We start from the raw sequence: 17048 nt of genomic DNA, 5'->3' as shown, positions 1-17048 counted from the left end.
TGTTGATCATGTAATCTTCTGCTTCATTCTTTGGCTATGGCGACTCAACGCATGGCTGATCCGTAAACACGGTCTAATTAGCAGAATCTAATGAGAGGGAGAGACAGAAAGAGAAAGAGAAGGCGTGAAGTGTTTCTAAAGCTTCTGCAATGCAATGACACTCCCTCCAAAGTCACTGGAGGTCAGGACCCCCCTCCCCTTCCAACCACGCCACCCAGTGGTCTAAAGTGAGAGACTTTCTCAAGCAAATCAATTAAGGCTACTTTTGTTTGTCTTTCTCTCTCACTCTTTCACTCTCTCTCTATCTCTCTCTCTCTCTCTCTCTCTCTCTCACACACACACACACACCTTTCACACACACTTTCTTTCTCTCCTCCTCTTACACTCTTTCTCTCTGAGGTTGTGCCTCAGCTCAATACATCATTCATTAGATTACAGCGAGCCATTAGTGTCTTCAGCCAGCTTGGGAACTTGCAAATTCATTGTGACTCCACGCCCGGCATATAAAGCAGACTCTCACGTCTCCCTAACTATTGACGACAGGGCTCGTTATGGGTGATGGACGAGCTCTGCAATTATACGGTGCCTTTGCTTTGGACTATTAATGAGGTTCGCAAATAAATTCGCAAAAGCCTCAGGTTATTCCCATTTGACTTGAGAGGGCCGTCAAGGCCCAGTCTGGGCCATGGGTCATGCTTCAGGCTGTAAGAGTGTCAAACAGTGTCACAAACCTTCAAGAAACTGATTTTAGAATAAACCCTTTCTGAAATGTTGGCAGTGCTTGAGACTAATGGCTAACACTTGAAGCAGAAATGATTGAGAACAATGCAGAGGGAATTGACCTCGTACCAAAGACAGCTGTACCATGTACAGATAAAATCATCAAAATAAATGAAAATGTTTGAATAGGAATGGACTCAATAATGGGAATAGATTAGCTGGAGTACCATAAGCTGCAAAGCATTTATCACACAAGATGCGCTGATATTTTATTAAAGCATCACTGCACGAAATCTGGTATTTTTGCTTCTGGGCTCCCCGTATAGTTGCAGAGTGAAATCTACCTTTACAGCAGTATTCCTGAAATCAAGGGTGAGGCGGAAGGAAGGGGTGGTTTCCTAACCTCTTCAAAAAGTTACATAGTGCAGTTTCTGCAGTGTTAAACCCCAAGTAGAAACAACAGAGTCTCTGTTCTCCATATTATAGGACTGTGAAGCATTACAGTGAAAATTGAAGCTGTTATTTTATGGTAACAATACTAACTAGTGTTCATTTAACAGGGAGGCTGTCATTCATGTGGGTCCTAAGATTAATCTAGATAGATAGGTAAGAGGAGCAGGCTTGGGACAGGAAGGTTACCGGTTTGATCTGCATAAAAGTAAGGTAGGTTGGAGGTGGGAGTGTGAAAGAACAGCGCTGTCTCCTTCCTCAATATCCATAGCTGAAATGCCCTTGAGAAAGGCATCTAACAAGCTACAGTTCCCTTGGCACTGAGATAACATAGAATGTACATAGAACATAGGGTTGTCACAACTACCATTTTAGGTATTTTCAAATATTTGGGGAGTGGGTGGTGTACAGGTGCTGGTCATAAAATTAGAATATCATGAGAAAGTTGATACATTTCAGTAATTCCGTTGAAAAAGTGAAATCTCGAAATTATACTCATTCATCACACACAGACTGATATATTTCAAGTGTTTATTTTCTTTAATTTGATGATTATAACTGGTGGCACGGTGGCGCAGCAGGTAGTGTCACAGTCACACAGCTCCAGGGACCTGGAGGTTGTGGGTTCGATTCCCGCTCCGGGAGACTGTCTGTGAGGAGTTGGTGTGTTCTCCGCGTGGGTTTCCTCCGGGTGCTCCGGTTTCCTCCTACATTCCAAAAACACACGTTGGTAGGTGGATTGGCGACTCAAAAGTGTCCGTGTGTGTGTGTGTGTCTATGTTGCCCTGTGAAGGATTGGCGCCCCCTCCAGGGTGTATTCCTGCCTTGCGCCCAATGATTCCAGGTAGGCTCTGGACCCACCGCGACCCTGAACTGGATAAGGGCTTACAGATAATGAATTAATGAATGATTATAACTGAGAACTAATGAAAACCCCAAATTCAGTATCTCAGATAATTAGAATATTACTTAAGACCAATACAAAAAAAGACTTTTAGAAATGCTGGCTAACTGAAAAGTATGAACATGAAAAGTTTGAGCATTTACAACACTCAATACTTAGTTGCGGCTCCTTTTGCCTTAATTACTGCTGCAATGTGGTGTGGCATGGAGTCGATCATTCTGTGGCACTGCTCAGGTGTTATGAGAGCCCATGTTGCTCTGATAGTGGCCTTCAGCTCTTCTGCATTGTTGGGTCTGGCGTATTGCATTTTCCTCTTCACAATACCCCATATATTTTCTATGGGGTTAAGGTCAGGTGAGTTTGCTGGCCAATTAAGAACAGGGATACCATGGTCCTGTTGGAACATGAAATCTGCATCTCCATAAAGTTGGTCAGCAGCAGGAAGAATGAAGTGCTCTAAAACTTCCTGGTAGACGGCTGCGTTGACCTTGGACCTCAAAAAACTCAGTGGACCATTTGTCTGTGCATCGATGTTCTTAAAGCACTGACTCCAGCTGCAGTCCAGTCTTTGTGAATCTCCCTCACATTTTTGAATGGGTTTTGTTTCTCAATCCTCTCCTGGGTGAGGTTATCCCTATTGCTTGTGAACTTTTTTTCTACCACATCTTTTCCTTCCCTTCACCTCTCTATTAATGTGCTTGGACACAGCTCTGTGAACAGCCAGCCACTTTAGCAATGACGTTTTGTGTCTTGCCCTGCTTGTGTAAGGTGTTAATGGTCGTCTGGTTCTGGCACAAAGCAGACAAAATGAACTGTTGTAAGTGTGTTGTTTTAGCATTTTAGGCTGTTTTATATGACTGAGAATTCGGCTATACTTGCACAGAGACTTTTATGTTGATGAGCCTGAATTCAGGTGGAGTGGGGAGAGCACTATTTTTACTGCTGGAGCCTGAATGTGGTGGCCTTTATCGATAGTCACATTTATCCTAAAAACTTAATATCCGAATCTCAAAATTAGAAACCAATACATACCCAATGAACACGTATGCTATTGCTATGCTTCGTCGTAAGTAGGTTGCTGTAGCATCTTGGGCTGTTTTAAGCTTCCTTCAAGACTTTTATGTTGACAAGGCTGAACACGTGGAGTGGAGGGTTGCCTTTATTGGTTGCCTCATTTATATAAAAAAAAAAAAAATCTGAATTTCTGAATTATTGACCGAATTCCTACCCAACGAACAAATAACAAATATTTAGGGCCAGCCCTAATAGAATGTACATATAAAATGCAGAAATGTCACTGAAAAAATAAGTTCAGCAGTATTTGTGAATGTATTCGACTAGCTCAATGCAAAGAACTGTTTAAAAAAAAAAAAGTATTTGTTCGAATAAATATTATTGGTCTATACTTTGAACACCAGGTAATGAAGAGGTTTTCTGTACAGCTTTTTTTCCAGACATATAATATTATTAAAATAAATTATTTAAGACATGCTTTTCTTTGATTTTGCTGTTTAGAAACATGAATAGCATAGGTGGTCCATGAGACACCCTGGCCAGTGTGATTAAAATTAGATATACCCTCTCTGTGAGCTACTCTGGTGCATATTAAAATTCAGTCTGTTCTGTTATTATAGATTCCCTGCTCTGGAACACAAACCTGTAACTCCACCTCAGATTAGGCATAAACCCAGATTAAAAATAATTCCAATTCTCCACTGAAATTTACGACTAGGCTTAATCCATGTCCACAAAACCAGCACTTTGTGTTTGTAGCTATATATAATGGCTGTCTTTGTACGACCCTCTTGATTCCTTATATTTGGTTTTTCCCAGCATGGTCTTCTAAAGACATTGACCTATACGGTTTCAATGAGTTTTATGACATGCTTAAACCTTATAACTGAACACTTTGTAGTATTTTGTACCTTGTAGCTTCAAAATAATTGTGATGCCTCACTGAAATGTAATAGGGAGAATAGAGCCTCTGTCTTGGCAACGTAGGGCTCAGCACTGTAGAAAATGCAGGTTACTGACTGTGATGACAATGTACTCTTCCTGTGTCTATATGGGTGTCCCACCCTGCTCCTGCCTCCCCAAGTGCTCCACTTCCCTCCCACAATCCAAAAACACATTTCGATAAGTGGATTGGGTACTCAAAAGTGTTCATAATGTGACTGTGTGTTGCCCTGTGATAGACTGCCGCCCTGTCCGGGGTGGACTCAATGCACTCAATGATTCCAGGTAGGCTCCAGACCCACTCTGACCCTGAACAGCATGAAGAGATTTCAGATAATGAATGAATGAAGGAAAGAATTTTGCTAAACAATGCAAAGGTAGTTAATCTAAAAATGTGAGAGCTATATTTAATTTTAACTGTCAATAGTGTAATTTACAGAATAATATTGCTTAATTTTCCAGTCAATGCGTTACTTATTTTGTGACAGTCGATTTTGGCCTTCTGGCAGTCTTTAAAGGCAATCTCAACTATTATGGGGAAAAGCTGTTCTCTCATTTATTTACGTTCAGAAGCTCCATGTCTTTTAAAGTGGAACGGTATGTTTGAGGGCAAAAAACCACTGTTTGGCTGAAGTTTAACTTGTCTGTAAGTTTTTATTCACTGTTTGATTTACCAAAGAAACTCATTCGTTATTCAAGTTGTTTCATTTTGTAGCATTTTAGGTCTGTGTTTACTGTCATGCAGTTTGAGCTTTCCCAAATTTAGTGTCAGTTCCATTTGCAGCAAAAATAAAAATTACCCATTTGTTCAATATCTTAATAAAGATTCGTAATTTTCAACACTTGGAGATATATTCCATCCATCCATTATCCACCGCTTATCCGGGTCCGGGTCGTGGGGGAAGCAGTCAGAGCAAAGAAACCCAGACCTCCCTCTCCCCGGCCACCGCCTCCAGCTCCTCCGGGGGTATACTGAGGCGTTCCCAGGCCAGTCGAGACATATAGTCTCTCCAGCGTGTTCTTGGTCTGCCCGGGACCTCCTCCCTGTTGGACATGCCTGGAACACCTCTCCAGGAAGGCGTCCAGGAGGCATCCGAACCAGATGTCCGAACCACCTCAACTGGCTCCTCTCGACATGGAGGAGCAGCGGCTCCACTCCGAGTCTCTCCCGGATGTCCGAGCTCCTAACCCTGTCTCTAAGGGAGAGTCCAGACATCCTGCGGAGAAAACTCATTTCAGCCGCTTGTACCCACAATCTCGTTCTTTCGGTCACTACCCAAAGCTCGTGACCATAGGTGAGGGTTGGGACGTAGATTGAACGGTAAATCGAGAGCTTTGCTTTTCTGCTCAGCTCTCTCTTCACCACAATGGACCGGTACAGTGAGAGGTTACGTTCCATGTTCCAAAAGCCAGTTTCAGTAACCGAGGATCAGAACGCCAGGGCCCCCGACCCCAACCGCTACCCGATCCACAATGCACCAGACCCGGATTACTACCTCTCCCACAGGTGGTGGGCCCATGGGAGAGTGGACCCATGTATCTCCTTCGGGCTAAGCCCGGCCGGACCCCATAGGTGAAAGTCCGGCCACCAGGCTCCAGGGTGAGGCCCCGGTAGGAGATATATTCATTGTTTAAAAAACTTTTTTTTCTGTGAGCAGAGAGAAGAAGCCTAACTTACTGGACTAGACCCCTTGGGTTTTTACAGACACTTTTGTAAAAACATTAGACTGGTTTCAAGCATACACACCAACTGGAGAGTGAGTAAATGGTAAGTAAACATCTTTAGAATTTTATAAAAAGCCTTTAATACAATGTGGACATCATAGCTGAAGTGTAATGATGCTTCAGTCCGTTAGAAATGAATACAAACCATTATTCATGGTGACCTTAAGAGCATTTGCAGCTGCTAAACATAGAGATTATGCAAACTGTGTGCACAGAACTGAACATCTGTGTCCTGTGTGTAGTTGACTTTATTAATTATAAGAGGTCACTACAAACTTTAGTCATAGCGTAGCTTTATTACCCCAGTGTCAAAGCTCAACATCCATATTAGCCAGATATAAACTCACTCGTGCACACACACACACACACCGAGTAAGAGAAGGTATTGACCCTGAGCTGTGTAGTGGAGTCCCAGTGGAAGTTTCCTGAGTGCTGACCGACCACTTATCCTGTCTGCTGCAATCTGGCCGACACGCAGCTTGACCAACAAAGGCCTGCAGAGCTGCGGGAATACAGAGATAAGCACCTCACACACTGCAAATGGTACTGTGTGTATGGGGAGGAATTATTTATCTCCAACATAAGAGGAGGTTTGAAAGCTCTTGCTGGCACTGCTTCTGAAGCACTGGTTGTGAACTACTTTTATCCTGATTAAATTATATGGAAATACATATATTACAGCTTTAGTGCAATGATACATATAAAGTCGTGTGCACACTTTGAACACCAGTTACATGTTTGTAACAGACAGTAAGTTAGGAGTTAATAAACTTACAGTTTTGAACATTTTAGTGCACGGCATGTTAGATATAATATAACCAAATAAAATATATGTATATGGCCAAGTGAATTCTAGTGTTTGTAGTTCATCTCAAATTTAAACCTTTCAGTCCAGCTCCTGAAGACCTTAACTTTTAGATTAACAACCGTCATAATTAGTGATTGTCTACTTTATGACCCTCATTTCCAATAATTGGCCATTACAGTGAGTAGTTCTACATCAGCTTTTCTCAAACAGGGTTCTGTCTGGCTTTGTCATGAGTCAAAATAATCTGATGTTACTGAATAAAAATAAATTGATAGCAATAAAACTTGCAGCTACGACATCAGAACAGAAATAAAATTGCATCTGGTGCATCTGGGGGATGACACTTCACATACTTAATAAAGTTTTATCAGTGTCAGCTCCAACTTGTGGTGAATTAACAGTGGCTAGCTGGGTGGGATTTGGTCCTGTTTGGACCTGTGGCTATGAGTTAGAAATAATTTGAGAATAAGATAAAATATTTTTAAAAATAAAGTGAGAATATTTAGAGAAAAATAGAATCTTCTGACATTAGCTCTTAGCAATAATAATCATACACAAGATAAGATGTAAAATATCCTATGCCAATCCATTAGAGCTTAACATAAGGCCCACCCCATTCTCTTCCTACCAGCAACCACACAATTTCCATTGTTCCAATCCTACAGCTATACCCTATGGTTGCTGTGGCCATTTATGATCCGATCAGCAACCAGCTACCTTTAACATCTACGGTTAATCATTGAGCCCATCAAAAACCACCTACTGCATCACTAGCTCTTCACAGGGGTCATCAGGTAGGCCAATATATATATATATATATATATATATAAATAAATCTTGATGAATGATTTGGTCAGTATTTTGTTTCTTTTTTCCATCTAGCTTTTGCACAAAATCAGAACTAGATGGTGGGTTTGCATTGTGATTGGACAGAGTGGATGCAGCAAAAAATGCATTTTATTCTTAAGAAAATTATTAAATAAAAAAATCCAGTTTATATGAGTTAAGAGTGGGCAATGGTCAAATGGTACAGGCTAAGGCACAGAGCCGTTGTTTTGGTGTAATAACCTGCTCATAACCCCAGTTATTGCTGGAGAACGAGAACTCCCAGAGGCAACTAGAGTAAAACCCTGACAACCAGAGATGAGCCATGGCTCTTTAATTCAATAACAGGCTGTCGCTCGTGGCGAAGGGCATTTGTGCTCTTTCAAATTATGCTGACGGATCGCAAGCGCACGTGGCAAAACAGATCGGCCCATCTTGAGGGATGCCCCCTAATCGCTGGAAATGCGTTTTTAGATAACAAATGGCACAGAGAGCCGGGGGGAATTATGGTAATAATCAGAAGGTAATAAAATCTGTATCTATCAACCCCTCTGAAACATGCAGGCTTGGTGACAGAACCGCAGCTTCCCAGAAGAATCTGAGGGAAGATCAAAGGATCGCCTAGAGTGTGATGCTGGACGTGAACAATGCCAAATCAATTCAGATGAGAGCAGGGTGAGTTCACGCTTCCATGATTTTCAGGAGTATTTGCAGTAATATTTCACTGTAGGTCATTATTTCTAAAGCTATATGAAATCTGACATTTACATGTTCAGACAGCTTGCTTTAGTTTTAAAAATGAGCTAAAAGGCTAAAACTGCTAACAATATATATATACACATATATACACTTTTTTTTTTTTGATACAAAGCCGAGGACACCTCATCAGTGATGTTACCTGAGGTCATTGAGTGTTTCAGGTCTTTCAAACATCAGACACACTCGCTCAGGCGACCCAGTTGAGGTTGATCAGGCCTCAGCTTGTGCCCAAGTGGCACTCTGCCACGGATCTGCCCTTTTAATCCAATGCCACCTAGAGGCTTTCTCTGCTACCTCTGTGCTGTTATAGATGGCCCTTCTCTTTCTCTCCCCTGTAATGCCAAGTGTCGTGAATGCCGTGTAGGCTCTGCAAAGAGACTAACCTGCAAAGCCTCTGCACCCAACCTCCACCCGCAGACACCTAGCCTTCCAGCCTTTTCCATGGCAGTCATTGAGTAGGCTGTCATACTTCTCCCTCTTCTGCTCAAATGCCTCCTCCATGCGCTATTCTCATGGCACTGTGAGCTCCAGCATAACAACGTCTCAGGACGATGTCAGGTCTGAGGGTGGTCTTCCTCTGGCAGAGGGGGCATCAATTATTTCCCAGCTGTTCTGATTGGATGGGCTGGGAAGGACGTCCTAGACAGCTTGGACTAGGAACTTAATGCGGTGTGGCTCTGCCAACTAGTCCAGGCGCCTTGTTGTCTCATTCCAACTGCTCTGCCGGACCTCTCTTCCTCAAAATTCTGGATTAATTCCCTCTGCTCCTTCCCCCAAGCTTTGTCAAAGGTGGGGGGCAGGGTTGCAGTGGTTCCTAGTCAAGCCCATCCTCTGGTCACTGTTCCCGCCTGCAACCTCTGCTACCTCTGCTCTCCACTTTCTGCCAGTCTTGACTGCTACTCTTGCCCCAGACACTTTGTGATCTGTTGACACATGGAGTTGTAGCACCTTCCTTGCATGCAAGACTTTAAACTCCTCCTCAGTGTATTTTCAATGGCGATATTGCTCAGGCTTCTTGCAGTCCTAACCATCTGCTCAGGTAGCTGCTGGCTCTTCTTTCCAGCTCTGAGATGGTGGTGTTCGAAAAATAGTAGAGGAGCAGTGGCCAGAGTATCCTTGGCAGAATTCATTCATTATCTGTAACCGCTTATCCAATTCAGGGTCACGGTGGGTCCAGAGCCTACCTGGAATCATTGGGCGCAAGGCAGGAATACACCCTGGAGGGGGTGCCAGTCCTTCACAGGGCAACACAGACACACACACACATTCACTCACACCTACGGACACTTTTGAGTCGCCAGTCCACCTACTAACGTGTGTTTTTGGACTGTGGGAGGAAACCGGAGCACCCGGAAGAAACCCACGCGGACACGGGGAGAACACACCAAACTCTTCACAGACACAGTCACCCGGAGCGGGAATCAAACCCACAACCTCCAGGTCCCTGGAGCTGTGTGACTGCGACACTACCTGCTGCGCCACCGTGCCGCCCCCTTGGCAGAATTCCATGTTGGTAAATCCACGCCTTGAATTTGCCTGGAAGGCCAGACTTGTCAACATCATTCAGCCATCCTTCCAGCCCTGTCACGATCCATCTGCCTTCGGGGACTGACACTGTGGTCACTGAAAGGTCATCCATGAAGCTGTGGATTGGAGGTTGATGGATTCCAGACTTGGACTTGGGACCTCTGCATTCTAGTTCAGCTGACTTTACCAACAGGTTCATCACCAAAGCGAACAGGATGATTGAGATGGTGCAGTCTGTGATAATTTACAACTCCAGTCTATGCCACTCCAATGTTACTGAACTTACAGCGACTCTAAGGCTGAAATCACTGTAATAATCCAAGATGAGGACTCTTACCGCTGCTGGAATAAGTGTCTCTCCAGAGCTTCGAATACTAGCTTGTGGGGCATTGAGCTGTAGGCACTGGCCAGATCTAGTTACAGAACCACTAGATCTCCCTTGTTGCCCCAAGCCTCTCTGAGGAGCTGTTTGACCACACCCTGGTATCCCAGGTGTTTCTGCACTGAGGTGTCAATGTATCCAGTCTTGTGGAAGAACTCTGCCAGTTGCTTGGATACAATGCTGGAGAAAATCTTACCTTAAACACTGAACAGCGAGATGATATGGAACTGGCTGATGTTCCCTCCTTATGTGCAAATCGCCACTGCTGCAATATTTTCTCCCTTCTCCAGATTTTCTCCCTTCAACCAGAGTAGAAGCTTTGGACAGTGCTTGTAGATCCTGTAGGATGCTCCGCTAAGCCCTGGTGCTGACCTGGAGCTTGCTTTTTCTACAACATCTCCTGAACTTCTTCCGGGCATGGCTCCCTCTGATCGAAGGCCTCAGTAGGCTCTGGTGGTGCTATTACAGCCTCACACTACCCTAGCTCTTGGTCTCGGATGGGGTTGCTGAAGGGGTCACGAAGGTGTTGGTCGACTTCCCCTTTGGAACAGGTCAGGTGTCCACTGCGACTCTGTCCAAGCAGCTCCTTCAAAAAGCCAAAGGGGTTGTTAATGAAAGCAGCCCGCTTCCTAGCCCTCTCCCTCCTCTGTCTCCTAATCTGTTCAGCTCTGCACAGGATTAGGAGCCTCTTCCTGAGCATAAGCCAGGGTTTAATACATGTAAATGTCAGGTGTCATATAGCTTTAGAAATAATGACATATATATATATATATACCCACAACCCAAGGACCCTAGAGAAAAGTGTGCACACTCTTTTTAACAGTGTCCTTCACACTGAGTCCGAAACCGATGGACTGCATCAGATTTTGAAATAGAACCTGTTCTTTTTTCTACATTTCACGGATTTGTTAAAATCAGACCAACGATTCAGAGTGCATGGTTATAGAACAAACAAATGATTAGGGAGACGGTGGCTGAACAGCTCGACTTGTTCGTAGCAGAACACAAAAGCTGAGAACTAAAATGCAGAGGTTAAAGGAAATATAATACCTTTTAATGAGATGGGCAACACGCAGAAGTGAGCCTCAAACTCCCCCAATGAAACTCGGGAACTCCCCGTGTTGTTCTGGAGACTGGGGGTATTCAGTGTGTGTTTAGTTGCAATGTTTAAAGTGCGATGATAAATTCATCATCTTTGTTTCTACTCAATAAATTTATTTTTCATTTATTCTTTCTCTTCTGGCCTTTAGGTGAAGGAATCGTGCTTGGTGCAAAAAGGCCTGTATTCCACTTGACTCATATTTACGTAATATTAGCAATTGTATGCTTTAATTGAGCATAGTAGAAAATCCCCTTGTTAAAGTCAGGACTTATCAGTGTATGCAGTGATGCAGCCAATATTCCAGAAGCAGGTCAGTCCCAATGTTGGAGTGCTCCTTTGCTGTGATGCACTTTTTGCCCAAAAGTATGTGCACACCTGCTCATCTAATATTTCTTCTGAAATTAAATTTTTTTTGCAATTAATTTACTTTCATTTTCCTAAAGTAACAGCTTGTGTTATTCTCAAAAGGAAATACAGTAGGTAGATAGTGGAACATTTCTGTCAGGACATAACAGAAAGCTGACAGTCGCGGAACACAGTTAACAGTCTTTTTAATGTCGTTATCCAAAAGAGTAATCACAAGGCAGGCAAAGTTCAAAAACAGGAGCAAACAGTACCTCAGAGGATGGACAAAAACCGTAGTCAAAAACAGGCAGAGTTCGAAAACCAGAGAATGCAGACAATACCAATAGGGACAAGACAGGAGACGTAAATCGGGAACACAGGCAGGAAGTAGGCAACAGGAGACCGTCAGACAAAGTACAAGGGAACGCGTTGTATGCATGGGAGAACCAAAGCAATACTCGGCAGGGAACAGTTCTCAGAGTGAGGTATATATAGGGAGACAAACAGGTGTGTGTAATTAGAATTCTGGTGAGGGAGACCGGCGGGTAGTCATGTGACTGACAGGTGCATTCTGGGAATTTGAGTCCTGAGATGTAGGCGTGACAGTACCCCCCCCCGAAGACACCGGAGGAGGCCTGGAACGAGGACGACCACGACGACGACCACCCAGCGGAACAGAGTCACCGGAGCTATGGACTTCTGCACATGCGGAGGACTGAGATTGACGTGGGTTTCTGGATCGAGACCTAGGAAGGGACGGAGCGGGATTAGATACCGATCCTCTCGGGCGACCTCTGGGACGGGGAGCCGGCTTCTCAGGATGACGAGAGTGAAACGCCAACACGAGACCCGGATCATAGATGTCCTTTGCTGGTACCCATGAACGCTCCTCAGGACCGTACCCCTCCCAATCAATAAGATATTGGAGAGTTCCTCCACGTCTACGAGAATCCAGTACCTCTCGCACAGCATATGTGGAAGAGTCCCCAACGTCCAATGCCGGGGGCGGAACGTCGTCGGGCTGCAACTCATTCAAAAGGCCTGAGACCACAGGCTTGAGGAGAGACACATGAAAGGAGTTAGCAATACGGTATTGTGCAGGTAATTCTAACTTATAAGTAACTTCATTAATTTTATCAGAAATACGAAAAGGACCAATGTACTTGGGAAGGAGCTTCCTGCACCTCCCCTCAAACCTGATATCCTTTGTAGCCAACCATACTCTTTCTCCAATCTGGAATAACGGGGAATTTGATCTGTTCCTATCGGCTTGTTCCTTATATCGGGAAAGGGCCTCCGTGATGTGAAGATTAGTTTTCTCCCACACCTCCTCACTGCGTTTCATCCACGAGTCGACTGATGGAATTCCAGATGTAGCTGCAGTCCAGGGTGCCAACGGGGGTTGATAACCTAATATACACTGAAATGGGGTGAGACCTGTAGTCGAGTTAACCAAAGAGTTTTGGGCTATCTCTGCCCATACCAAGTACTGGAACCAGTCTTGTGGATTCTCATGACAATAAATTCGTAAAAACTTTCCCAGCTCCTGATTAACCCGTTCACACTGGCCATTACTCTGGGGATGATATCCAGAGGTGAGGCTAACATTTACCCCTAGATGTTCAAAGAAAGCTTTCCATACATGTGACGTAAACTGAGGACCTCTATCAGATAAAATGTCTTCAGGGATTCCATAATGACGGAATATATGTGTATATAAAGCCTTAGCTGTATCCAGGGCCGTGGGTAATGAAGGAAATGGGATGAACTTAACTCCTCTAGAGAACCGATCAATGACTGTGAGGACTGTAGTAAATCCCTCCGATAGAGGTAGGTCAGTGACAAAATCCAGCGCCAAATGCGACCAGGGACGTTCTGGAACAGGTAGAGGCATTAATTTACCTGCCGGAAGGGTTTTAGGTGTTTTTGCCTGAGCACAAACTGAACAAGATGCTACAAATTCATGTACATCCGCTCTTACTGACCCCCACCAATAACGTGCTAGAATAAGCTGTGTAGTGCGTCTCTCTCCGGGATGACCTGATGACAGTGACGAATGGGCCCAGGTAATCAGCCTATTACGGAATTCTGGCGGTACATAAGTTTTGCCTTCCGGACAAGCTTCAGATACTCCTTTTGACCGATTTTCCTGTGCAATCAGTTCATCTAACTCCCATCTGATAGCTGCCACCGAAACGGAGGAAGGTAGTATAAACTTAGTTGATTCTTCACCTTTCTCCTCTGATTCATTCTGATTAAAACGAGAGAGCGCATCTGCTTTAAGGTTACGATTACCTGGCTGAAACGTGATGGAAAACCGGAACCGGGAGAAAAACAGCGACCACCTAGCTTGTCGAGAGTTCATACGTTTTGCAGAACGAATATATTCCAGATTCTTGTGGTCAGTTAAGACTGTGAAAGGATGTAGAGAACCTTCTAGCCAGTGTCTCCATTCCTCTAAAGCCAACTTTACCGCTAAAAGTTCTCTATCCCCGATACCATAATTTCGTTCAGCAGGTGATAATTTATGCGAAAAAAAGGCAATGGGGTGTAACTTAGGAAGTTCCCCACTACGTTGAGATAGTACCGCCCCTACACCCGTCTCTGATGCGTCTACCTCCACCACAAAGGGGAGTTCAGGGTTAGGATGTTTTAATATGGGAGCGGTAGTGAAGGCTGTCTTGAGACGTTCAAAAGCACCTTGGGCCTGAGCAGACCAACACAAACGATGAGGACTACCCTTCAGTAAAGCAGTAAGTGGGGCTGCAATAGAACTAAAATTTCTAATAAACCGTCTGTAGAAATTCGCAAACCCTAAAAAGCGTTGAAGCTCTTTCACGTTAGTTGGGACTGGCCAGTTTACGACCGCCTCTACCTTCTGGTCGTCCATGACTATACCAGACACACTGATAACATATCCCAAGAATGAAATGGTTTGTTGATGGAATTCACATTTTTCTCCTTTGACAAAAAGGTTATTCTCCTTTAACCGCTGAAGCACTTGACTGACCTGTTTTATGTGAGTTTTAACATCTGGAGAGTAAATCAAAATGTCATCAATGTATGCAATTACAAATTTTCCCAACATATCCCTAAAAATGTCATTGATAAACTCCTGGAACACAGATGGAGCGTTTGCCAACCCATAGCTCATTACCAAATACTCATAATGTCCCTTGGTAGTACTAAAAGCAGTTTTCCACTCGTCACCCTCCTTAATTCGCACTAGATTGTATGCACTACGAAGGTCCAACTTGGAGAAGATGGTAGCACCTCTAAGTTGCTCTAATGCAACTGGAATAAGGGGTAGAGGATATACAAATTTCTTGGTTATATCGTTCAGAGCACGATAGTCTATACATGGTCTTAATCCACCGTCCTTCTTTTTGACAAAGAAGAAACCCGAAGATATTGGAGACTTTGATGGACGTATAAACCCCTGTGTTAGAGCTTCTTTGACGTACTCTTCCATGACTCTCTCTTCTTCCAAATTCAAAGGATAAATACGTGATTTAGGTAAGGTAGCACCTTCTACAAGTTCTATCGCACAGTCATATGGCCTATGCGGGGGTAGTTTAGTAGCTTTTGTTTTACTGAAAACTTCTAAGTATTGGGAATAAACGGGAGGAATTTCTACTGACATGGTTGAATCTGGACTCTCCACGGAAGTGGAATGGATAGAAATGTTTTTAAGGGCTAAACAGTTTGTGTGGCATAAGGATGACCAGGATGTGATTTCGCGTTGGCTCCATGAGATAGCTGGGTTATGAATTTCTAACCATGGTAGTCCCAAGATAATCTGAAAATCCGCCTTGGGTAATACCAAGAACGAAAGCCACTCGTGATGCAGGAAACTTGTCTGGAACCAAACAGGAACTGTCTCTTGTGAGATGAAATCTTCTCCAACGGGAAGGCCATCAAAAGCTCGGACTTGGATCTGTTTGCACAACTGTTTTGTCTTAATTCCCAGCCGGGTAACGAGGGATTGTTGAATGAAGTTTCCTTCGGCTCCAGAATCTATTAGCGCTGAAACGACAAAAGAAGTTCCTTGGCAGTACACTTTGACAGGTATGAGAAAGGATTTTGATATTAACCCTTTTGTGGGTACACTCACCAAGTTAGCACGAAAATTCCTCTCCAGGTTTTGAGTCCGGACTCGCGGAGGTAAGCGTGTACAATCACGACGAATATGATCAGATCCTCCACAGTATAAGCATAGTCCACCGTGGAGACGACGAAGGCGCTCTTCGTGAGAAAGTCGCATAGTATCGCATTGCATAGGATCCGAAGGAGGATTAGGACAGGGAGCTTGACCTTGTACCGGGCGAAAAAGAAAACCAGGAGCGGATTGACGCTTGACAACTTCTTGTCTTTTACACGGTGGCCGGGGACGTTTTTGTAGGAGTTGGTCCAGGCGGATGGATAAAGAAATTAACTGATCTAAAGTCAATCCGTCATCTCGACAAGCCAGTTCCGTGAGTATTTCTGGATTTAGACCATTACGAAAAACATTAATGAGCGCAGGTTCATTCCAACCACTACCAGCAGCAATAGTCCGAAACTCTAACCCATAAGCGGCAGCTGTTCGGGCTCCTTGCTTAAGGGTGAGAAGGATCTCACCACAAGAACTTCCCTCAGTAGCATGGTCAAACACTTCCCGGAAAGTAGTGACAAATTCGGGATACGTGTTACTGACTATACTGTTCCAAATAGCGGTGGCCCACTCAAGTGCTTTACCAGACAGACGGGAGACCAAAAAAGCGATTTTTGCCTGGTCATTACTGGGAGGAGAATTCTCAAAAAATATAGAACATTGCAATAAAAACCCGCTACATTTGGCCGGATCGCCTTCAAAAATCTCCGGTTTACTGACAGGATAACGAGAGTTCAAACTGACAGACGCTACAGGAGGACTGGGATTAGGGCTAGGGGCAGGAATACGAGCTACAAGGGCGTTAACACTCCAACACTTGTTTCAGCTGGAGCTGTTGACTCAGTTGTTGTTGAGCGAGAGAATCAACAGATTGAGTCACGCTAGCCAACATTTGCTGGTGTTGACCTAGCATCTGGCCCTGACTAGTGATAGCCGTTCTGACGGCATCTGTGTCCGCTGTCTGCATGGTGGTATTCTGTCAGGACATAACAGAAAGCTGACAGTCGCGGAACACAGTTAACAGTCTTTTTATCCAAAAGAGTAATCACAAGGCAGGCAAAGTTCAAAAACAGGAGCAAACAGTACCTCAGAGGATGGACAAAAACCGTAGTCAAAAACAGGCAGAGTTCGAAAACCAGAGAATGCAGACAATACCAATAGGGACAAGACAGGAGACGTAAATCGGGAACACAGGCAGGAAGTAGGCAACAGGAGACCGTCAGACAAAGTACAAGGGAACGCGTTGTATGCATGGGAGAACCAAAGCAATACTCGGCAGGGAACAGTTCTCAGAGTGAGGTATATATAGGGAGACAAACAGGTGTGTGTAATTAGAATTCTGGTGAGGGAGACCGGCGGGTAGTCATGTGACTGACAGGTGCATTCTGGGAA

General features: G+C 44.2%; 1 pseudogene; it reads right to left on the bottom strand.

Moving 5' to 3' along the window:
- Nucleotides 1-8930: 8930 nt before the first annotated feature.
- LOC136711000 (uncharacterized) lies at nucleotides 8931-15767 on the bottom strand (annotated as a pseudogene).
- Between the last annotated feature and the right edge of the window lie 1281 nt (nucleotides 15768-17048).

Source organism: Hoplias malabaricus, chromosome 12 (genome assembly GCF_029633855.1).
Source record: "Hoplias malabaricus isolate fHopMal1 chromosome 12, fHopMal1.hap1, whole genome shotgun sequence".
Taxonomy (NCBI): domain Eukaryota; kingdom Metazoa; phylum Chordata; class Actinopteri; order Characiformes; family Erythrinidae; genus Hoplias; species Hoplias malabaricus.
Note: the sequence above shows the minus strand (reverse complement) of the source record. Positions and strands in the feature narration are given on the sequence as shown.